The sequence below is a fragment of the Anthonomus grandis genome, chromosome 4, assembly GCF_022605725.1.
Source record: "Anthonomus grandis grandis chromosome 4, icAntGran1.3, whole genome shotgun sequence".
NCBI classification, from domain to species: domain Eukaryota; kingdom Metazoa; phylum Arthropoda; class Insecta; order Coleoptera; family Curculionidae; genus Anthonomus; species Anthonomus grandis.
This window is the reverse complement of record NC_065549.1, coordinates 32,206,453-32,231,457: the sequence shown is the minus strand read 5'-3', so window position 1 is coordinate 32,231,457 and position 25,005 is coordinate 32,206,453. Positions and strand designations below refer to the sequence as shown.

Here is a 25,005-nt window from a genome sequence, read left to right as displayed (position 1 = left end):
AATGCAAGACTTAACTTAAAATCTTAATGACACGATTATTAAATTTAATACGATCGTAAATGTGTAACACTTATGTATATTTAACAGAGAAGTCATTTATTATCTAATTTGTTGCAAAAATTTAAAAAAAAAACAGTCAATATTACGAAATAAAAATATTATAAAATTTTAGATAGAGGATACTCTGGTTTAATGTTTTTTTACCTAAATTAGTCGTGTAGACATTAAGACATAGTTTCGAAAGGCGACTCTGATATACTAAAAAAAATTATGTTATTTTAGTACGAATACAATGAAAAATTTAGGATTAACATGCTTCACTATTGAAAAGATCATGCACAACCACAAAATACATCCGTTTAAATTTAGTAACGTTTAATCCTAAATTTACTTAAGACAATGAAATAATAAAATGAGTCTGATATGTGGATCATTGCCTAGCCATAATTAATGGTAAAAACTACCAACAGAATATTATTTTGTATCTTCTTAATAACTTACATCCTAATATTAAATTCAGTCTCGAAATAGATCAGAATAATTACATTAATTTTCTTGACATAAGCAATAGTTTTCTAAATTCTGTATTTATAAAGCCTTACGTGTTATTTGTTGTAAAGAAATGCTCTGGAATTATAATAATGTAAACCTGTTCACGTTTTTTGTAGTCATAGACCAGATATTAGTACATTCTTACTTACGCTCAATGCGTGTATTAATTTATTTTCTCTTTCCCGATAGTCAATAACTGACAAAGACTATTATCTTATTTGCTTAGCATACTTCTTAAACAATAAAACACAAAACTACCCTGTTTAATTTATAGGTACGTGAATAAACAATAATGTTCCTACGTCAATCCTTTGCTAACCCTATGAGATATTTATATATCGAAATGCCAACGTTCATAAAGTTAAGGAAACACCTTGGAAATCGATTTATCCAAAAATACCACGCTTCTTTCCGAATTCAACGTAATTACCGGTGTTTTACCGATTCGCATATGACGTAAATATATTCTTAAATTTTTACTGATTATACGGTAGGTGGAGAGGGATCGACATCGCATGCATCAGCCGCGAAGTCGGCATTCTCAATCGCATTCAAACTAACGAACAAACGATCGCCGGCAAACTTAAATTCGGTGAGGTTAGTTGGATTTGTCGTGGTGTTTTTTACAAATCAATAATCAATTGTAATACGTTTTTTAATAAGTGAAACAAACAGTTAAGCTTATCGAAAGAAATCGAACTGAAACACCAAGATGCGGTCCATTGAAAATAATCTGTTAAACGCAGAAAGGGTACCATCTTTAAGGTAAGGTAGTTTTTTTTTAAACTATAATTAGCAAAAATTTTAAAAGAAAAGGTCCATACCTATTTTAAAACCAGTAATATTAAAAGTTAGTACATTATGAATCATAAAACTGATAAACTTTCTAATATGTAATTTTCTTCTTTTGTCTTTTGGCTTATTTTTTAACTTATTTCTTTTTTTAAATTTATTTTATATAAACATGTATATAGAAGTCATTGACAAACACATTAATATATTCAACATTAATCTGAGAAGCAAACATTAAAAAGGTATTAAACAGTATTTTGAATTAAGACTTCCAGTAAAATGTTTAACGTTCGATTGCACAGCGACACGCGCTCTTTCAAAATAATAACTTTAGTTTTTGTTTAAATATGTCTTTCTGAAAACAAAATTATACGGGTCCAAGGATTTTTTTTAGATATTATTGTATCGATATTACATGTCCTACACTCCATAATACACAATATGATTTATACTTAGCAAATGTTACCTATATGTTAATTTTTTTGGCATTATTTTCTAAAAAGATTTTTAAAAGAAAACTGTTTTTTTCATTAGGATTTTCTATTTTTTTAACAATTAATAATTTTAAATTAAATTTCCTAAAAACACATTCTAATTATCTAATAGTCACGTATCGATGATTAGATTAAGTAGTTGGGTAAATCCAGTGATGCAAGCAAACAGAACAATAATCTGTTATTGTGTTTGACCATTATAATACTATTTTTTGTGCGCTATTTTTTTTATTATTATGAAACTCGTATTAGTATGCCTAATTGATAGATTTACATAATTTAAATATAGGTCACATCACATTTATTTAATATAAAACATAAAAAAAGGACTCGCTTTGACATGTAGTTTTTTCTTAAAATATATAGAGCTATTTTTCAATAAATATCAGTTTTATTAATAATCCCATATATTGATGCCAGCTCAATATTTTTAAAGTAACGAAAAAAATCATAGAAAGAATTTATATTTTATTGCTTAAAAAATTTTGTTTGTTAATCTTAATAATATTTCGCTTATTTTAAATTCTAATTTTAAACGAAGTAAGTACATACAATAAATTTCCAACAAACTAAGGTGTTTAATCCATAAATTTTAATTAGCAAAACACTTGCAAGCCGAGTCATCTAAAGATTCTTCATTTAACTCTTGTTTATTACACTTAACGTATTACAGATACAAACATTTAACGTGGTATAATAGTGTGTATACGTGGATTATTGGAAATCCTTTATTAGCTTTAGAAAAGTTTTCCAAAATTAATATTATATATAAAAATAATAATTTATAATAAACTTATACTCAACACATCTGCTCTTTAGCAAAACAGAAGTTTTGGATATAAGACAAGTATTTTAAAAAAGATATTTAGGATTAAACATAGTCAGAATTCTAAGCCTAAAAACTTAATAGCCTCTCTTCCAAAAGCCAAAACATCTTTAGCTTAACGATCGTTTTTTCTACATAAATATAAGTACAAATACTCATTACGCTTAACTAGGTGACTCTTTGGTTTTGGGATAATCCAGATATATCTGAAATATACTTTTTTTGACGTCTAGTAATCCTCGGTGAAATATGATGGGTCTCTTGAAAAACCTATAGAGGGTATCCCACAATTAACGTCACAGGCTGTAACTTTTTTATTTTTAAATATTATTTTTTTTTATGAAAATGTATTTTTAATGATTCTAGGACCACTACCCAAAATTACTTAAAAAACAACCCCCGATAAATTCATCCCCTAAAAAGCACCCCAATTTTTTTTTAAATAGGATCACCATTATTTCGTTTAATGTTTGGAATTCTTGTAAAATTATTAATTCAATTTCATAAAAAAATCATGTGTTAACATCAACGTGAAGAATTTTTAAATTTCAATAATTTTAAAATTAAAATGTGTCTGTTGCAAAAATTAAAATAGTAAGTTTCGTTTTAAATTCAATCTATTTGTTATGCAATATTTTAACATCATATTAATCTGTTTTACAACATTTAAATCTAATATTTAATTAAATGCACAAATTAAGCTCTATCAACTTCCACGCAAGCTTCATATCGTCGAAATGCAGTAAGCATGTGAGCAGTAATTGTTCGACAGGCTTTACGAATTTAATTTTTAGGCCCTTCAAGATGATTGGATGGTCGTTGATAAACAATATTCTTTAAATAACCCCAGGCAAAAAAATTCATTGGGGTCATATCTGGTGAGCGGGCTGGCCAACTAATAGGACCCCTATTTCCAACCCACCTATGACGAAATCTATTGTCTAAATAGTCGGTAATATTTAAAGCATTATGGGGTGGAGCATCATCTTGTTGCCAAATCATTACGTTGCGCTTTAAAATAGGCACATCTTTTAATAGTTCACGCAGTGAGTTTTAAAAAAAATTTAAATACCTTTAAAGTTAATGTACTTTTATTAAAATACAGTTCAATAAAATGTCCATTACATACACGGGCCCACAACTTTCGTTTTAAATTCAATCTATTTATTATATAATATTTTAACATCATATTAATCTGTTTTACATTTAAATCTAATATTTAATTAAATGCACAAATTGAGCTCAATCAACTTCCACGCAAGCTTCATATCGTCGAAATGCAGTAAGCATGGGAGCAGTAATTATTCGACAGGCTTTACGAATTTAATTTTTTGGCTCTTTAAGATGATTGGATGGTCATTGATAAACAATATCCCCTATTTCCAACCCACCTAGGACGAAATTTATTGTCGAAATAGTCGTAATAATTTAAGCATTCTGGGGTGGAGCGTCATCTTGTTGCCAAATTATTAAATTGCGCTCGAAAATAGGCACATCTTTTAATAGCTCACACAGTGAATTTTAAAGAAAATTTAAATACCACTGTAAAGTTAATGTACCCTTATTAAAATACGCTCCAATAAAATATCCATTATACACGGGCCCACACGTTTATGCTAATTATAGTTTGAAAACAAGTTTCCTTTATCCGTCGAGGATTCTTTTCAGACCAATAATGTGCATTATGTCTATTAACTATCTTATTATTATGGGATCTACTTTCATTAGTCCAACAGATTTGTGACAAAACTTCGGAATTATCATGAATTAAAACCCGAAGGGATGCAATGGTTACCATTTACCTTCGTTGGTAATCAGTAGGGCGAAGTCCTTGTAACAGGTGGATTTTAAAAGGACGATGTTGGTGTTGTCCAAGAATTCGCTGAATAGTACTTGCAATATTACATTGTCTTGCAATAGTGCAAATGGAATCATGTGGATTTAGTGGAACATAAGCCAAAACAAATATAATATTTCCGTTATTTCTTGCTGCCATTTTATGATGGGCATTTTTTAAACTTGAAAATGATCCGGTGCGCATTTTTTTATAGCATTTAAAAATCCCTTACCTTATACCTAAATATTTTATACTGAAGACCAAGGTATATTATTTGTTTACAGATTTAAAAATACTGTCTGCTGCTGATAATTTTGAACTAGTGTCAATAGTGTTCAGATTAGACAAGAAAGTCAATAAAAGATATTCTGTGCCTTACGTTCTTGCTAACAAATTTATTGCACAAGCATTCCAAACATTAGAACAAATAATTGTGCCATTGAACAATTAATTGTGGTGCCATTTGAAAAAAAAGTTGGGATGGTTTTTAGGGAATGAATTTGTCGGAGGTAGTTTTTTTTAAGTAATTTTAGGTAGAAGTCCAATAATTATTAAAAATACATTTTCTTAAAAAAATGTCTATTTAAAAATAAAAAAGTTACAGTCTGTGACGTTGATTGTGGGACACTCTGTATACACAACCACCGTCTTGCTGGTTTATAAATTATGATTAAAGAATACATTTATATTGTGTTTAGGAGTTTCGGTGTTTAAATGTAGTTAGGAAATTGACAATCAACTACCCTTTGTAACTAAGACTTATTAAAGAAGAAAAATAAAAATCATGAAATCTTGGCATTATTCCGTGGCACTGACAAGAGTTAACTCCGACTATATTTTTGTTTCTTTATACTTAAACAGTATTGTTTCTAATTATTATGTTATGTTAGTTGTGTTATCCACAATATTTGAGATAATTTTGTAAATAATGCATTGAAAAGTGAAGATAAGAATGTTACCATAATTAACAACAATAGTCAATAGATAAGGACATAATAATATCAAGGAAACAAAAATGATTGATCTAAGAAATAGTATATTCAGATAAAAGATAGATGTAATGACATGTAGCGATCCTTTATCTTATTATACTATATTCTGACACAAAAATTTGTGTTTCAATCCTAAGGATTGAAAACATGATAATATTGGAAGCTCATTCTGATCTAAATGTTTGCAGCCAAATTATTTTTTAATCGTTGTAATTATATCTAAGATAGAATTCAAATAACCTCATAGTTATAATAGAAACAGATTTGCTCTGAAGCAAAAATCTTGAACTCATTTAGAAGCTTGTAATTATATATTATATGAATTTCCTTTTTATCATACCGATCGATTGCGTTAAGTACTTCATAGATTTACAAAGAGATTTTTTTTAGTGGTCGCGTCTTTAATAATTGAACAGAGATGCTACTGCAGTAATCCTGAATGATTTTTTTGAACAACGGTATTTCTAAATGAATGATATGGATGGTATATTCATGTTATTACTAGTGCTTTTATTAGAAGTTTCAATTTGAAGATTTAATTTTGAATTATGGAGATGAGTCATATTAAAATTTGTTATCCTTATGCCATCCACTAGACGAGTTACTTAAAAAGTTAAGAATTTCTGCATAAAACTCTCGTATCGTATTCTATACCGAAGTTACATGATACCATATATGAATGCCAACAAAATACTAAATATAAGTTTACTGCGGCTCTTAATTTGACCTCCCCCCTCTTACAATTTTTCGCATTTTGATTTTCATTTAAAATAATTAAACTTTCGGTGACACAGAAATGTAACTATTTCACTATAAAAGATATTGAAAATTTTAATCTCCATTAACGGTAAGACATTGAAATAATCTAATGGAAAACTCTTCACGAATATTTGGAGCATGAAAAGTGTCAACATCAATATTATGACATGCCTCAATTATTCTTTGATGTAGATCGAAGATAAAGTTTCACTGGGTGACGTAGACTTTTTGTTTCAAGTAGCCCCATAAAAAAAGTCCAGAGGTGTAAGATCAGGCCATTAATTAGGCCCTCGACGAGCAATCCACCGATTAAAGAAAGTACTAGTCAAATATTCTCTAACGTTTCTGCTAAAGTGAGGCGGGCCTCATCTTGTTGAAAACTATTTCCAACTCAAATTCATGAGGATTGTCTTCAATAATCTCAAGAATCAGTGGTTCTACTGCATTTTCCAATATGTTTAAGTAAAGGTCTCCTGTAAAATTTTGGCCTAAAAAGAGAGGCCCAACAATGTGATTTCCCAATATGCCAGACCACACATTATTTTTTTTTGGGTATTGTGTGTATGTTTTATGAAATATGTGGATATTACGTCGCTCCAATAACCGACATTTTATCTACGAAGATAACTATTGAGGGGTTGCTATTTCAAACCCTATTTATTGTCTCTTGATGAAAGGAAACTAATTATTGTAAGCAAAATGGACTGTATTTTTCTAGTAAACCCTAAACTATCTATCATGGCCGACGGCTGGTTACAAAAGAGAGCGAGATCTTCCTTGTGGCCACGCACCTTCACATTTTTATTAGCCATGTTGCCAGATTTGGAATACGAGATACATACAAACGAAATCAATGAGTTAGAGATGACTAGCCATACCGCCGGCCTTGAAAGCACAAGCTTTCAACACAAAATCTAGCTAACTACCTTAAATCTACTTTACAAAGTTGAACTGAGCAAATTGAACAAAATACAAAACTCTTAAACCTAAATAACCACTACCTTAAGTCTAACAAGTATACAACCGATTACACCAGTATACATAGATTTATTACAAATAACACCTTCTAAATCAATAACAGCCAACGTCCTGGACCTTAAAACCAGTAAACAACAACATAAACCCTTACAACCGTCAAAAATAGCTTTAATCCACACTACAGTCTACACTTCACCTTTCTTGAAGTCCATATCAGTCTCTATTTGCTCTGGATTAGGCAATACACAAAGCTTGTGTATTGTTCGCCTTACAACACCACTGAGAGTCTTGACACTTGCTACTCGGATGGCTCCATCCTGTCCTGGATGAACCGCAACCACGCGACCTAGCTTCCATTGAAGTGGGCTGGTATTCTCATCCTTCAGAACAACCATTTCTCCGACTTCTAAGTTAGGAGAGGTCTGCTGCCATTTGTTCCTTTTCTGCAAAGTGGTGAGGTACTCGACACTCCAGCGTTTCCACATATGCTGCACGACCTGCTGCATAAGGTGGTATTGTTTCAAACGATTGGTCGAAACATCCGATACATCTAGTTGAGGGATCGCTATCAGGGCTTCTCCAATCAAGAAGTGTCCAGGTGTTAGGGCCTGAAGGTCATTAGGGTCCGACGATAGAGGAGTCAATGGTCGCGAGTTTAGTACCGCCTCCACTTGAGAAAGTATCGTAGATAAATCCTCAAATGTGAAATTTCTATTTCGAGTTAAACGGATCACGTGATACTTAGCCGATTTTATAGCCGATTCCCATATGCCGCCTTGATGGGGTGACCCGGGTGGAATAAAATGCCAATCTATTTTATTTTCTAAACAATATTCGCGAACCGCATGTTCCCCTCGAATCCTGCTCACCTCTTTATTTATTTTAATTAGCTCGTTGTTAGCCCCAACGAAGTTAGTTCCGTTGTCCGAATAAATACGTCTACAAATGCCCCGTCTTGACACAAACCTTTTAAAGCAGTTGAGAAAACTATCTGTACCAAGGTCTCCCGCTAATTCTATATGAACTGCTTTGGTAGAGAAACAAATGAACAAACACATGTAGGCCTTTACTATAGCTCTATTACGCAACTTACCATCCTTTAAATTGAATGGTCCAGCAAAGTCCACACCGCAAACATAAAAGGGTCTCTGAGGCGTAATCCTATCACTCGGTAAATTACCCATTTTTTGCCTCAACACTGTCGGATTAACTCGAAAACAAATGTGACATTTAGATAGTACACTGCGTACTTCTTTTCGACCATTAATGATCTAAAATCTATTTCTTAAAGAAGCTAAAATCGCCTGGGGGCCTGCGTGCAATTGTTTTTTATGTTGATCAAGAATAATTAATCGCGTCAATTGATGTTTTTGCGGTAATATAATAGGATGCTTTATACTATACAACATATCCGACCTTTGCAATCGCCCACCTACTAAAATTAAACCATTTTCATAGAACGGATCTAACGATTTTAGTTTGCTATTTCTTAAAACATGTCCATGCTTTTTTAAGCTACGTAAATCCTCAGCAAATTCTTGTTCTTGAGCGACCTTTGCTAATGAAATTAATGCGTTTTCTGTTTCCTCAGCTGTTAAACATTTACTAACCTCCCTATCACATAATTTAAGGTTTAAATTCCTATAAAATCTTAAACACCATGCAACTATTTTTACAAGTTGAAACAAAGAACTTTTAAGAACAAATATCGATTTGTCCGGCACTATAGAAATCAAACTAATTTTTTCCTTTTTTCGCTCTGGAATTTCCTCGGAATTATTGGTATCAGCTATTGGCCAATATTCTCTATCTTGACATAGCCATGACGGCCCATGCCACCATAAATTAGACTCTCTAAGCATACTTGGATTCATTCCGCGAGAAATGATATCCGCGGGATTATCGTTCGACACTACATGATTCCATTCCTTAACGCTACTTAACTCCTGAATTTCTGCTATCCGATTTGCTACATAAACCTTCCAATTGCTAGACTCTTCCCTAAGCCACGCTAAAACTATTGTGGAGTCCGTCCAAAAATAAGATTTACCTATAGTAATATCCAACGCCCCTACTACTTTATGGACAAGCCTAGCTAACAACAACGCTCCGCACAATTCAAGCCTTGGAATCGAGGTATATTTTAATGGTGCGACACGGGATTTAGCACATACCAGATTTACTACGATTTCACCCTGTTTATTTAACGATCTTAAATACACACAAGCACCATATGCACTCTCACTTGCATCGCAAAACCCGTGCATTTCAATACAAACCGGTTCACATACAACACAGTGTCTAGCAATCCTAACAGAATCTAACAATTCTAACTCACTATAAAGATTCCTCCATAATGTCAACAAATCAAGGGGAATGGACTCATCCCATCCTAGCTGCAAGTGCCATAATCTCTGTAAAATAATTTTTGCCTGAACAGTAATTGGGCCAACCAAGCCTAACGGATCGAAAATCTGCGATATGATCGACAAAATCAGACGTTTTGTAACTGGGGTACGACTTGATTTAGATCTAATTGTATATTCTAATGTGTCTTGATTTGGATTCCAAAACAGACCAAGTGTCTTTTTCATATCACTCTCAGGGATAAAATAATTAGATGGATAATTATTGTCATTTGGGAAAGCCTTAAGCACTTCTACCTTATCAGAACCCCATTTACATAATGAGAAACCATATTCTTTTAAGTTATGCGCAACCTCTCGCCCTAGCTCTACTGCCTGACTAACAGAAGACGCCCCTACAATAAGGTCATCCACGTAAAAACACTTTGATATGACCTTGCTTACTTGTCGCAACCTATCCTTTAACTTATTTGAAACTTCCTGCAAACACCTAGTTGCTAAGAAGGCGGCAGAAGCAGTTCCATATGTAACAGTGTTTAACCTGAAATGCTCTAAATCCCTATCTGGACTGCTTCGCCATACGATACGTTGCAAATCTCTTTGTTCCGGTGAAATATTAACTTGTCTATACATCTTAGTTATATCAGCCGTTACTACTACCTCATTTTGTCGAAACCTAACAAGAATATTAAATAACTCATCCTGAATTGTTGGTCCAACTTTCAAAACACTGTTTAACGATAACGAACTACTACTCTTGGCACTCGCATCAAACACGACTCGTAGCTTTGTCGTTGTACTAAACTCATTAAAAACAGCGTGATGCGGCAAGTAAAAAGTCTTTGAATCACTCACAATTTCATCCTCATTAATTTTTGACATATGCCCTAAGCTGCTATATTCGTCTATAAACTGGCAATACCTTTGTTTTAATGTTGGATTTTTTGCAAATTTCTTTTCTAATGAATACATCCTATTTTTTGCCATATCCAACGATTCGCCTAACTCATTTAAATTGGATTTTGTTGGAAGATTTACACAAAATCTACCCGTTTCATCCCTAGTCGTTGTTTTTACGAAATGCTCTTCACACTCTTCTTCTTCACGCGAATGTGACGGTTTGCTAATAGGAAATTCCTCAACAAGCCAAAATTTCTCTAATTGTTCCTGAACATCCTGTACTACATGATGACTCATTACTCTATTATTAGTCCTACTCACATTCTCACTACCCACTTGCATCGCTCCCGAAACTATCCAACCCAAAACCGTTTTCTGCAAAACAGGTTTTTCTTTTCCCAATTTAATTTGACCAGCGCACAATAATTCGAAAAAGACTCCTGCGCCCAATAAAACATCTACTCTGGAGGGTTTGTTAAAACCAGGATCAGCTAACTTGATATTAGTAGGGATGTCTAAGTCTACCATACTAAACGACGAAGAAGGTATGTTTGAAGTAACATTTTTTAACACTAAAAATGGAATATTTGCTGTGAAATTATTATGTACCGACTTAATTGTACTCTTAATTTGATCTTTTACATTAAAAGACTTGTCACCAATTCCCGAGATAGGCATACATATTTTTTGTATCTTTAAACCCAACTTTGCTGCAAACTCCTCTGTAATAAAGTTAACCTGGGACCCCGAATCTAATAAAGCCCTACACTGGATAAACTCATTTCTACAATTTCTAATTTCTATGACCGCTGTAGATAATACTATTTGACTCGATATTTGTTTTGTCCTAACATTACTACTACAAGTGGCAGCAACCTGCTTTCCGTTATCTATATCCTGAGTTCCTGTGCAAGCTACGCTATTCCCAGTGTTTCTGGAGTCCTGATGTAATATCGTATTGTGCCTACCTCCACATTTTTTACACCCGTAAGATTTACAATTTCTAACCTGATTACTCGACCGTAAACAATTAAAGCACAATCCTAAACTCTTAATCTGTTCTGAGCGCCTGTCTATATCTAATTCTAATAACTTCTTACAAGTATAGACAAAGTGGTCGCCTTTACATACCTCACACTTAATTTTAGCATTAAATTTTTCTAGTGAGTTCTCTACTGCAGCAAACGCTCTATTGCCTACATTTTTATTTGGAGCTCTGACTGACTTGTTATTACACTCAACTGTACTTAATATTCGGGCCTTATTTTCTAAAAACTCTATAAAATTGCCTAAATTAGGATCACCCTTGTACTCCGATAATGATCTTTCTTCCCACTCCTTTTTAGAATCTAAGTCTAATTTTCTACTCAGAAAGAAGATAATTAGTCTACCCCACTGCTCTATTGGCTCTCCTAAAGTCTTAAGTGCCCTTACATGTTTTTCTATATTATCAACTAGGCCCTGTAATAAATTGTGAGACTCTCTCTCTACTAAGTGGAGCTATATCAAATAGTTCTTTTAAGTGCGTCTGTATAATAATAGGCTTGTTAAAAAACCGTTTTTTCAATAAATCGATGGCTACTGCATAATTACTGCTAGTGACTTCTAAGCATTCTAAAACTCGCTTTGCCTCACCTTCTAATGAGTCTAACAAATAATAAAAACGTTGTACATTATCTTATGTAACGTTGTTATGAACTAAAGTCTGAAACGTTTCATAAAATTGTTGAAACTTGCTATAGTCACCTGCAAATTTTTGTAAACCTATACTAGGTAATTTTACCCCTACACTATGTGACTGTTGCATACCTTGACTACTATTATTTGTTAAAACCTCTCTATGTTCGAACTCATATTTTTCTACGTGGCCTCTGGCAAGCGTAACAGATCTATAGTACAACTCCTCAAATTCGTAATTAGCATCTTCATTAAATCTAGATTCGTCTAATAACTGAATTTCTAAGACAGTTTCCTCAAAACTACTCAACAAAGGTTCGACTTTCTCTAATCTAAGCTTTAACTCGCTTATCCCATTGCTAAGATTTATTGTTTCCAAAAAAATCGAAAATTTTCTAATTTGCTCTTTAATTTGTTCTAGTTTTTTCAAAAACCTATTCAAAAATTCATCCTTTTCCGCGGATGCTGTTTTCTTACCCATCGTGTCTGTCTAACAACAAGCTAATTTTTAACAAAAAAATATTCTAAATTCAAATCTATAAAAATCAAGCAAAATTCAATGTAACTCTAACCCGACGAACTCGTTTCTTGACAGATTATTTCTATTCAGATTATCTATGTTTGAACCGATCCGAAATACCCCCAACTTCGACTCGGCATGGCAACGTGAGTACGCCGCGTTCCCGTGTTGCTACCCCGCTCGATACACGACAATGACCTTGAGAAACAAAATTAAATTTGCCGACCTCTTCTGCTATCCTGTTACAGTTTTCGTATAATTATTATTTAATAACCGATTTTACGAGCTGGAACCCGCCGATTTTCTAAACGACAAGCTTCAATTTTGTTCTTTCTACTGCAAGAATATTACGACACGATATCTAAATACGTAAATTGATCAATGGCAATTTATTCCCAGGCTACATTATCAAGGCTACTTTTTTCTAAAAACAACTAAATTTCTAGCGGAATAAACACAATCAATACTATAAAAATGCAAAATTCGATCAATATTTACGGCTCTCCTCGATACTACGGACTTACATGATGGCTTCTCCGCCGGCCGTGATTTACCTAATTTTCCACAAAACACCGTGGAAACCTAGCAATAAATTCGTCTCGAATGACCAATATTGAGGGGTTGCTATTTCAAACCCTATTTATTGTCTCTTGATGAAAGGAAACTAATTATTGTAAGCAAAATGGACTGTATTTTTCTAGTAAACCCTAAACTATCTATCATGGCCGACGGCTGGTTACAAAAGAGAGCGAGATCTTCCTTGTGGCCACGCACCTTCACATTTTTATTAGCCATGTTGCCAGATTTGGAATACGAGATACATACAAACGAAATCAATGAGTTAGAGATGACTAGCCAATAACCATTTAAGAAAAAAGTACATTCATCACTGCAACAAATGTTCTTCACCTAACCAGGCTGGTGTCGTATTCTCTCGGTCATTACTTCGCAACATTCCATACGTCGATCAGGATCATCTTCTATCAATTAATAAACCATTTTAATTTTATACGAATGAAATTTATGTTTTTTTAATAACCCTTCTCACAGTAGCAGCAGATACATCACACGTGTCACCAACTGTGGAAGTAGACTGTTGTGGGTCTCTTAATATAGCTGCTATAATATCTACCTGTTTTTCTTCTGGATAGCTGGGAGGTCCTGGATTCTAGCTACTAGCAACACTACTCGTCTCGGTCAATTTTTGAATTAGCTAGTGAATATACTTTCGACATAGTAGACGGTCAGGAAAGCGAACATTAAAAATTCTTTCTATCTCATGTACATTACGATTTACACTGTAAATGAAAGTAATTTTAATTTTTTCAGCAAAAGGACGTGAGCAAAGACACATTGACTAAAAATACAAACTCTACAAATAACAACACACTGAACTGTACGTTATATCTTCCTAGTGCTAGAAGTAATATCAAAATCTATATAATTTAACAGAGATTTCAACAAAGTCATTTTAATTGAAATATATTGACTTTGCTGATCTCTCTGAGCTGAGCTCTCCACTATAGAGAATGTACGATGCTTGCAACAATCAAAATCTCATTAAATGTTCTTTCAAAAATCTTAGCAATAGTCAATTTTTTTTTGTTTTCTTGTTTTGTTAGATATAATTCATTTTTTAATATACGTTTGTTAAAACTTTTTAAATGGTTTTAAAAATCTTTAAAATGAAACTTTTTTTTTCATGTTAGATTAGGTGTAATTTGTTTATTTATTTTGTTACAAATTTATTAGTAGAATTTAGTAGTAACTAGTTATTTTTAAAAGTTGCTATTGGGCTTAAGCCTATGATATAGACTGGTTTAAAATAAAGTAAATAAATAGTTTTAATATATTTATTGGCGCTAAGTTGCTATTTTTTAGTTAGGTTCGATCTAGGCTCAAGTATACAGCTGTAGTATGATCCCAGAAGTATAATATTTATTTTTCTCTACCTATTTAAAGATATATATTTAAAATTTTTAAATATTTTAGCAGTATATTTTAATATTTATAGTTTCCTGTCCTTATCTATACCGAGGCTACTATTATGGTACGAGTGTTTTTTTGTAATCGAAAAACAATGCAAATAAATCTAATATATACTAAATTATGAAGAACAAAAGTCGGCACCCTATCAACTGTATTGTTTCGATTGAAATGAAAAAATTTCCAATCAGTGACAGTATGACATAAGTAGATAAGGGCAAAATTGTTTACTTTTTTTTCGTTAATCTGTAAACAAAGGCAATTTATACGGTCAACAAAGGGAAAAGCTGACAAGACCTTTCATTCTTCAAAACTAAAATAAAGTTAATTCTTGCAATAATGTTTTCTCATGGATGATAAATGTTTTCTTAGAAAGTCTAACAATAAAAACAAAATTAGTCTAATAAAAATGCAAAATGATAATACGGTCTTCAAAATATTACTAATACTTTTTGTATAATTGACAAAATTAATCTCTTAATACTAAATTTCAGGTACAGATCTTTTAAGGTGTAACTCGTGTTTTAGTCGTGCTCTTATGCTTAATATGATTAAATTCGGTTTACTTTGATTAATTTCGAATTTCTTTGATAGAATCCCTTGATAGAATTGAACTTTTTTGCACGAAAATTAGCTAAAAGGTCTTAAAAAGCTATTAACATATTTGTAATTAATTTTCGGTAGCAGATAAATTTATCAAAAGACTTCTGTACTTAGTCTGTATATTTTAACGTGAAATTTGGAATACTTTAAAAAAAATTAAAAATAAATTTTTTTCAATAAAATAACATTATATTTTAACTATCTCTCTACCATTTGCGGAAGTTTTATTAAAGCTGGTTGATAGCCTTAGGAGCTACTGGTTTGTCAATTAATAAAAAAAGATCCTTGTTTTCTTTTATTGACCAACTATTTAATATTTAGGTCAAGAAATATCATCAACTGATTTTCGATCAGATGACCGCAAGTTTCATGTACTTTTATGTGTATTAAAAATATTAAGGACGTAAGACAGTTTATGGAACTTGTTCAGTGTTCCAAAGATAAATACATACAGACAGTGAATGTGTAATAAATTTGACAAAAATTATTATAAGATTTATGTGTAATGTAGAACAGGAAATAAAAAAAGCCCTAAATATTCGTGTTTTTCGTAAAAGACCTCGGTTTAAATTTTTATAAAAATTAAAAATAAGGCTGAATATGTAAATGGTATTCCGAGACTTCTTACTTAATCAAAAAATAATAGTTGATTTGAAGTAATAACACTTTTTCCTTTAAACTATTCCAATTGAAAATTAATTAAATAAAATTAATGGAACCTGTGTGTTATAGTGTATATAAATTTTAGGTAATCTGAAATTAACCTTTTAAACATATTTATTTTCAATAACGCGATGATATTGAAGTAACTTTAATGTGAACCACTTTGTGATCTTAAATGGAAGTTATGGAAAATTTTTAATATATAGGGTGTTCATTTCAAACCTTTCTAAAAAATTGAATGTCTTTGAAAGCAAGTTAGAAGCAAAGTAAGAAAGAAACTAAATTTGGTGCATATGTTATATAGGTAGGAGGAAGAAGAACTAGCATATTTAGATCATGATTTGAACCCTATGTACATCAATCCCTAGTTTTAAATGACACTACCCTATTTACGATATTCAAGTTAGAAGTCTTTTTGAGGTATTATTATTTAGGAATTTTTTTAAAAATTAATACAGTATCAAAAGAATGATGTTTTAAATTTAATACGCTAAACACTTTCATTCCTAAATGTTATTCTAAGATATTTAAAACCCAAATTGTATTCCTTTTTGGTAACAAAAAATCTCCAAATACTTTAAGTATAGTAGGTCAGGTTTTAGTTGTCTAAAAAAATATTAATAAACGTAACCTAATGATAATGTTAATAAATATTAGTTATTATTAAACATTACGTATTTGAAGTAAAATATGTATTGTTGTGACGAACTCATAATGAGTTACTTATTTTATTGGGTATTAGGTCACTTATTTTACTCATTATGTGTTTCAGTTTGTTTAATTGTATTTCAAAGATATTATTTAGGTTCATTTAACATAAATTCAAACGAAGTTTACCGTTTCATTTTTTTTAATATTTCCATATCGTAAGTGTCACTGGAATGAGGCAACTAATTTTAAAATTTGAAAAAAACAGAATCGGTAACAAAAAAAGGGTTCAGCGTACTTTAGGAATCATAAGTATTTTTTTTGTACTAATACTTATGCCTTATAAGTATTAGGACATTTTGCTTTAAATCTTACAATGGCTGTACGCCAAGGCTCTGCGTTAACAGCGTTTCTAAAAAATTTCTTAAAAATCTGTTCGGGAGGTATTTAAACTAAATTATTTTCATTTGTACAAAATTCAAATAATTTAGGAACTGTCTAAAGATGACCTGGATCGAAGAATTCAATTTTGCGAGGAAATGACAGAAAAGTTGTTCAAAAACGTTTTTATAAAAATTGTTAATAAAATACCTAATACCTTTATTGAGATAGGAGCACTTAAAAGAAAAAAATTAAAACATTAATAAAAAAACTACTATTGAAAAATGTTAATATTTAGTTGATGAATTCCTAAATGATACAACTTTCCCGAGTCTGAGCTGATAGATAACATAACACTACTTTTTATTTAAATTTTACTTGAATGCATAAATACCCACATTGATATTATACTTAGTTCCTCAATTGCCAATGTGTCGTGTGTGTGCATGCTTTTTTAATTGTATTAAATTTAAAATTAGTGTAAGTTTTATTTTAGAAAATTTTATTACTAAAATACTGTGTAAGCCATCTAAGTTTTAAGTTTTATGCTAATTTTAATTTAGTTTACAGTCTTAATTTTATTTTCTTTCTTTTGATACATCCTACACCTATTATCGGTCATTATTCCTTTAGAATAATAAAGATTAGATTTTTTTTTATTCCAAGAACAGTGCTTCAAAATGTAATAAATAGGTTTCACATTTTAAAATAAGAAATGTGAAACTCTTTTTGAAATACGTATAAATGAGGGTATAAATGGGGTAAGTGCTAGTTCAGATTTAGGAATTAGGGAGCATGAAGCCTAAAAGCTTGGTCACTGCATGAGTAAAATACGGTAGTTCTTCTTTCCTTTACCTATAAAATATCTATACCAAGTTTGGTTTTTCTAACTCTTTTATTATTCGCATTGAAACTTTTCAAGTTGATATTATATATATTGTTGATTGTTGATATTATATTGAATTGCTTCTGGCATATAATATATCATGTCTTGTTTGTTTGTCCCTAGAAGTTAACCATCATTATACTTATAAAGTAAATCAGATATTTTCCAATAAAGGTTTATAATATCACGAAGCTTGAATTTAAAATCTAAGCTATTTTACTTTTCCAAAAAAGTTGTTTGAAAATTATGTTTACGTATTTTAAAAAAAAAATAAAAAAGTTGTAAAGCTTTGTAAGCATAACGCTTTTTATATGAGTTTTTTTTAAATATATATTAAACTTAAAGCAATATACTTGCTAAAGTGAAAGATTTTTCAGGAGTCAAAAATACACGGATGATTTAAGGATGGTATTTTTCGCCATATGTTTCTGCCTATTGACTTCCTTAGAGTAATGCATACAAAAACTATAAATACCTAAAGAATTACATCTTAATTATATATTCCGCTTTAGTGCTATCCGTTTCACAAGGTAAATAAAACAACTTTACTGAAGAAGCTTTATCACCTGTCACTGAGTCAACTCGATTGTTCTTTGTTTTTCCTTTTTTTTAATCCATTTCCAGACCACTTCCCACCCCTAGTTGGTGAGTTGCTAATCCCATTAATGAAAAAAAAACCTCCACTGCAGGACAGACTACAGCGAGACCCACTGTACATAGATGTTAGTTGCACAGTCTAAAGATCCACCGTCATAGATAGACGCAAGAAAGAAGGAAGGGGTTTTATCACCTTATCTGTAAGGTGCAGAGGCTGGTGCCAAAACCACTGACTATACTTGTGACCTCAGGTTTTAGCAAGTCTATTACTCGTCTATCTAAAATGACAAGAGCAACCACTCCTATTAACTCGTCATCTAGCATAGATGAGATAGGGATAGAAATAACCGAGAGCGAAAACTTTGAAAAACAGGATACACCTTTCTTGGTATTGGTAAAAGAGCAGTACAATCAAAATTGATAGAATCATAACCCGAGTCAATATATTGTAAAGTAATAAAAAAAATATTAGTTAGCATGGAGAGTTGAATGATAATATTTCATCTCGAAGCAGAAGTTGCAAGAGTGAACCGTGCAGAAACGTGCTTATTGTTACCTTCAGCACAACACGATCAAAAAATCTAAAAGAAAAATACACCAGAGATTATTATCTACGATTTTTGATTTGCTTTATGCACTAAAGTTGAATTAATAAATCGGTTTTGCGTTCTAGTTTGTGATCTCTTATAATTATTTGCCTTTGGTTTTCTAGTTGCCCCGTCCTAGAGAAGCCAGTAGGCTTCTATTTCTTTTACTTTCTCAAAACACCTTTATCATGAATTATTTGTGGTAATTCGAAAATTAAAATAATAGTTGGCTCTTGACATCCTTATACAGCAAAAACTATTTTATTTTTTATATTACCACGTGGCTGTAATTGATAATATCAAGTAAAAAAAACTACTGTTTAAATGTTGGCATTTTAAGCTTCGAGATAAATTTTCAAATTAAACTTAGAGTAACAAGAGCAATTTTAAATCTGTTTAATTTTTATTTAACTATATAATGCCTAGATATTTATATATTAATTTTTAATAATTGTAAAAAATAATATTTGACGATTATTTATTCAGTATTAAATTAGATAAATACCTAAATTTTGATCCTATGTTAATAGCTTATCGCTAAAAATAGTTTGACGTCAATTGAAAACGTAAAGATACTAATCTTGTGAGTTTTATTTTTGTAACAGAATATTATTTTTACAATTACGTATTTCATATCTAAAAATCAATTTCAATATTCATGGCATAGGATGAATTTATGATCCGATGCTTTTTCATAAATATAGTATTTAATATAACCATTATTTTTTAACATTAGTGTAAGTGTATACCATAAGTCAAAAAAATTTAAATACGATTAAATTATTTTACCTATTGTATTTTTACTACAAAAATATATAGAAAGTATATTTACATATAGCGTTTTTTCTATATTTTTTGAACCTGGTTAGTCTATTACTAAATTAATTAATTTAATTTAGAAAAAAATTCAAAAAAAATTACCAATGCCATACTGTAGCAAATAGGAACGCGGCTCCAATACAGTGAAATCGAGGGTCTATTTCTGATCCAAAGATGCATCCTTGGCGATTACGTACCGCAGAATCATGTACAGTACCGTAAAAAATTTAATTAATTAAAGAAATTAATTCAATTAATAAAAGATAAATTTAATTAATATAAGATTGATTTTGCACTATTGGTTCGATTGGTACTGCCCACCGGTTTTGACGTAAATTTTCGACCAAATAGCTTACTCCTCTTGTCTCAGGAGGTCCATAAGGTGAAGTAAGAAGCAAAATATAAGGTTTAGGAAAGAAGCATGGGAGTGAGAGAGTAAGGAAATCTAAGATGGGTTGAGTTAAATATGAATAATGTACCAAAAAAAACGCGAGTGTTATACCAGACAGACTTTTATATGCAAAATGAGTAGAAGCAAAGAAAATAGTGGGTAAATTATTATAAGAAAATCAAATAAAGATAAATTAATTAATATGTAGTTTATGACTAAATTTAAAAAAATAAACTTAAAGTAAAATAAAAACAATACATAAAAAAAACGAAATACTATAGATATAGAATTTTTAAATAAAATGAAGTACAAAATAATGGTCTTAAATGCGAAATTTCTGGCATGTGATTGATCTAAAGGAAGTGATGGTATTACCGGAAATTATTTTATCCCAGATGCGAAAATTCGAACCAGATATGTATCCCGATATTTCGTTGCTTTGCGATCATTTTACAATTATACACTAGATCTTAGAAACAAAAACTAAATTAAAAAAAAAATATGTTAAAAGGTTACCGACTATATATCTTTATGATCTTAAGTTTGTTAATCTTTAATCATTTTCGTAGTTTTTAATTTTTATTATAATTTGGCAAAGTTAATTAATGTATTAAATTGCAACAAGAAGTCACAAGGTGTAACGAGAACACTAGCGTTTCTTTTGCTCCCGCTCTACTAACTACAGTCCACTCGAAATTGATCAAACTGATGGCAGATAGAACCGACACGTGCGACGTATTGCATTTTCCCTTTTAATGGAAAGAGCAAGTGGGAAATTGGTGAAGCATTATCGTTAAGTTAACGCTTTGCATGTTAATGCTTGGGTATTTCGGTACCAGAAATGTTCTTCTAGGCCTATATTTTTAACTTGTTTTTTTTAGGAGCACATTTACCTTCTTCTTATACCTGTGCTGTTGTAATTTATTTGCTAAAGTACAGCATGACCTTTTCTCAGTCCTAAACAAAAGATTTATACTAAAATACAGACAGGAATTCTCCAATTTTTTTCTCTACGATTCTATTTCAAATTTATATAATAATTTGTATAGGCCATAGTAACTTAATTAAAATGCCATACAATGTAAACTTATTATAAAGTATTGATATTTTTTTTTACTTGCGGCTTCAGATTTCTACCCCTTTACTTCTCTAAAGGTAAACATGGGTTAAAAGAGGTTTTTAATAAACGACGATATAACGGAGGATAGAAAGAAGTAAGCAAAAAATCTGTCTAAAGATTTCCTTGAGGCAAGCAGAAAAACTTGATCCTATAGTCTTGCTTACCATTTGCAGCGAGAAGATTGGCTTGAGATCAAGTTATCATGTTAAAAAAAATGAATACAAGATCATGTTAAAAAATAACTTAAACATGTACAACTGAAAATGTATTGACTCATTTTTCAATAAATGACTTTTAAAGCTTGCAAAACTTCTGTATACTTTCCTTTGAACATGCTTTGTATATACTGGGTGGTTAAGAATAACGGAAACCCTCTATAAACCTTGGTTTTGAAGCAAAATAAATGAAATTTATTATGTGATTATGTTAAAGAAAAGTTGATTATTGATATTCTGGTATAATGGAAAAACTGCTGCCTGTTAATTGCCATAATTATTTTATTTTAAATCGGATAGCCAAATACCAAATTTTGCTTAAAATACAACGAAGTAAAAAAGTGTTCCCGTTATTCTTGGCCGCCCAGTATATCATGTATTATTATTGCAATACTAATATTGATGTAGATAATTATTGCTGGGGCACTACATCGACAATTTAGAAATGTTATTGCCAGAAAAGTGGTTAAATGATTCGGAAAAGCTTTGTCCTCATACAACAGGAAAACCTAATGACCTTAAAAAAAACCCCAAACAGCATTTATCAAATTAATTTTTTTAATGTAATTCATTTTTTTTTCAATTAAAACGTCCGATAAAGGTGTATTTATTTTATCCATTAAATATACCTGTTAGTTTTTTAAACCTACATAAACACAATTGCATTTTAGTTTTAACAACTTGATCGGAAATTAATTGAACTTGTTTTACATAGTTAATTAACATTCTTAAAAAATATAATTATATAAACAACTAAGTGAAATGGAAAAATTAGGTTTGCTTAAAGTTTACCTAAAAATTATTTTTTCCTTTTTAATAACCTAATTAAAATCGGTATAAATATCATAATACGCCTTAGTTATTTAAGTAGCTCAGAAATTATAATTGGGTATTAGAATATTCTGAGCATATAATATGATAAAAATAGCTCTAAATATTATTAAATAAAGCTAGTTTTTTTTTTGATAAGATTAATGTACCAGAAAATCTTAGAAATGCTCATTAGTTAGTGGGTATATGTGCGGCATTTTCTTGAATACAGTTATTTGGCAAACTTGACATCTAATTAAACTATAATTTTTCGTTTAAATTCTACAGTATATCTGGCCTTTGTAAGTCAAAATAATACATTTTTAAAGTTATGGTGGGTAAAACAGTACCATTAAATTTAATGTAGTAATGCTGATTAAATATTTGGTTATATATATCCAGATATTCAATAAGCGGTAGTAAAAAGGTTTTCTGTTTTATATTGTATGATAAATCTTTACCTTATTACATTAGTCCCTACATGTAAAAATTTTAGATGAATAGTTGATTAACCCACTCGAGAATTTTAATTTAAAGACTAGTGCTAAAAATTTTCTACCTAAGAAAATTAAACGGGTGAAAGAACTATACATAAGGTCTTTAAAAGATTTTTAATAAATATAGAGTCTGCAAATAAATTACTTAACATGTATTAGTCCAAATGTTGATAAAAGTTAAAAGGGTAATCATAGTAAACATTAATTATTTATACTATGATTTTAGTAAAGTGGTACGTGATATATAAATTTGGTAATATATAGGTATAGATATTAATGGAACCTGACGGTTGTTTTTTTAAGTTTAAATTCTCTTTAAATAAAAGAAAAAGAATTGCGCCATTTTTCACAAAATGCAGTAATTAATCTATATAGTCACAGTAATCACAATCATATCATTGCAAAGACTTTCGTGTAATAATAAATTTATATATTATTGTAGGCCCTAATTTTAAATTTCTATAAAAAATTATTAATTTTGATGAGATTTGAATTTTTTTATACACATGTTCAATATGGAAATAATTAATCTCGTAAAACACTCATTACTAGTAAACAAGTTATTATTGCCAAAAATTGAAATTTAGACACTATTCTTGCTTATTATGTAGCAGCTCTTCCTTTGTATGAAAAACTAATCTTCAAACTAAAATCGTCTTTTTAACACGCTTGTATTAGCTCGGGTTGTATCTATGTATGTATATAACGAAATATTTGAACTTAATTTTTGCTGGTTTCTAAAAGTCTGATTAACTTGAAACTCTGCATATGTATCCAAGGACCAATGCCGATGCATTTTCCAATAAGAATAACAATTTTCGATTATCTTTATTAGGACTACCAGGATTATTAAATAATACTTAAAAAAAACAAAACATGCTTTTATTGCTAACCGAACTAAAAAGTAGAAAATAATTTTTAATTACAAAGAGTTTTTATTAGAGTAGTAGAATAATTCAAATCAAAGTAAACAGCGTGGGGTGCATTTTACTTCATTTTCATACCTCTTCGCTCATAGATAGTTGCCAATAGAATATTTCATATTTCGAGCACCATACACTTTTTACTCTGATTTGAATTATTTTGTTAATAACTTAAATTTTATTATTATTTTTATTTGAGGTAAATAATAATGATTGATTGTCCAACCTTCTACTACTCTAATAAAAACTCTTTATAGTTAAAATTATTTTCTACTTTTTAGTTCGACTAGCAATAAAAGCATGTTCTTTAAGTTTTATAAAACTATTATTTATTTACATATATCCATCCTGTTCAATGAGATTCAAGTTAGGGGCTTACTAGGCTATGGCAATACCTAAATATTGTGCTGCTCCAAATATTGTTTACAGTTCTTTTAACATGCAGGTGTGTTTTATTCTATGATCAGTATAAAATATTCTTAAATTTTTAAGGCCCATAAACGAAATCGGTTTAGGATTATTTTCCGATATTAATTTATTGTGATTTAGCTTTAAACAGGAACAAAATGACAAAACAAGCCAAACCATTAAAGTTCTCGTATCTGCCAACCTTATAAAAGATTTGCAATTGATATGCATTATCTGATATTGGGTAATGCATGAGTAAAAAAAAACATTGCAAAATGTAAGGTTCATTAATTTTTTCTTTACTTTTCCGAACTTCTAATGTTTAACGTTAAAACTGCTCATGTAACATATTTTTAAAAATTGAAAACTTTACTTTTTAGCTGGCTTGCAATAACATTTGCGGTTTCTTATTGCCTAAACTAAAACATTCATCATTCAAAAATTATGTACGGGTTATATTATTCCTATTGAATCAGTTTCATGAAAATCACCAGTTTCTCAAAATGATATTATAGCACTGCCTTCTAGTAATGTTAGTAGAATATAGCCTAATTCATAGTTATTTTTTACGATCAACATATAACCTTCGCATATTGACTAAGTAAAAAGCACAATTAAGACAAATTCTAAAATGGTAGCAAAAAATGTAATAAATAGATCATTTGTTAAATAGATGGATGTCGAACACACCTTTCTTTTTGCTTTAATGTGTATATAATTATATAACTAATAAATATGATTTTATTAAATAATATTATATTATTATTATATTGTATAA

The 25,005-nt window shown here is 30.5% G+C and overlaps 1 long non-coding RNA gene and 1 pseudogene across 1 annotated transcript; one reads left to right on the top strand and one right to left on the bottom strand.

Annotated features, from left to right (window-relative positions):
* Window positions 1-887: 887 nt before the first annotated feature.
* Window positions 888-1,231, top strand: LOC126735059 (uncharacterized). Its single transcript, XR_007660267.1, has 2 exons — window positions 888-974; window positions 1,047-1,231. It is a non-coding gene; the product is annotated as an uncharacterized LOC126735059 (long non-coding RNA).
* A 6,410-nt stretch (window positions 1,232-7,641) lies between these two features.
* The window catches only part of LOC126735673 (uncharacterized), a 113,801-nt pseudogene continuing 96,437 nt past the window's right edge, over window positions 7,642-25,005 (bottom strand).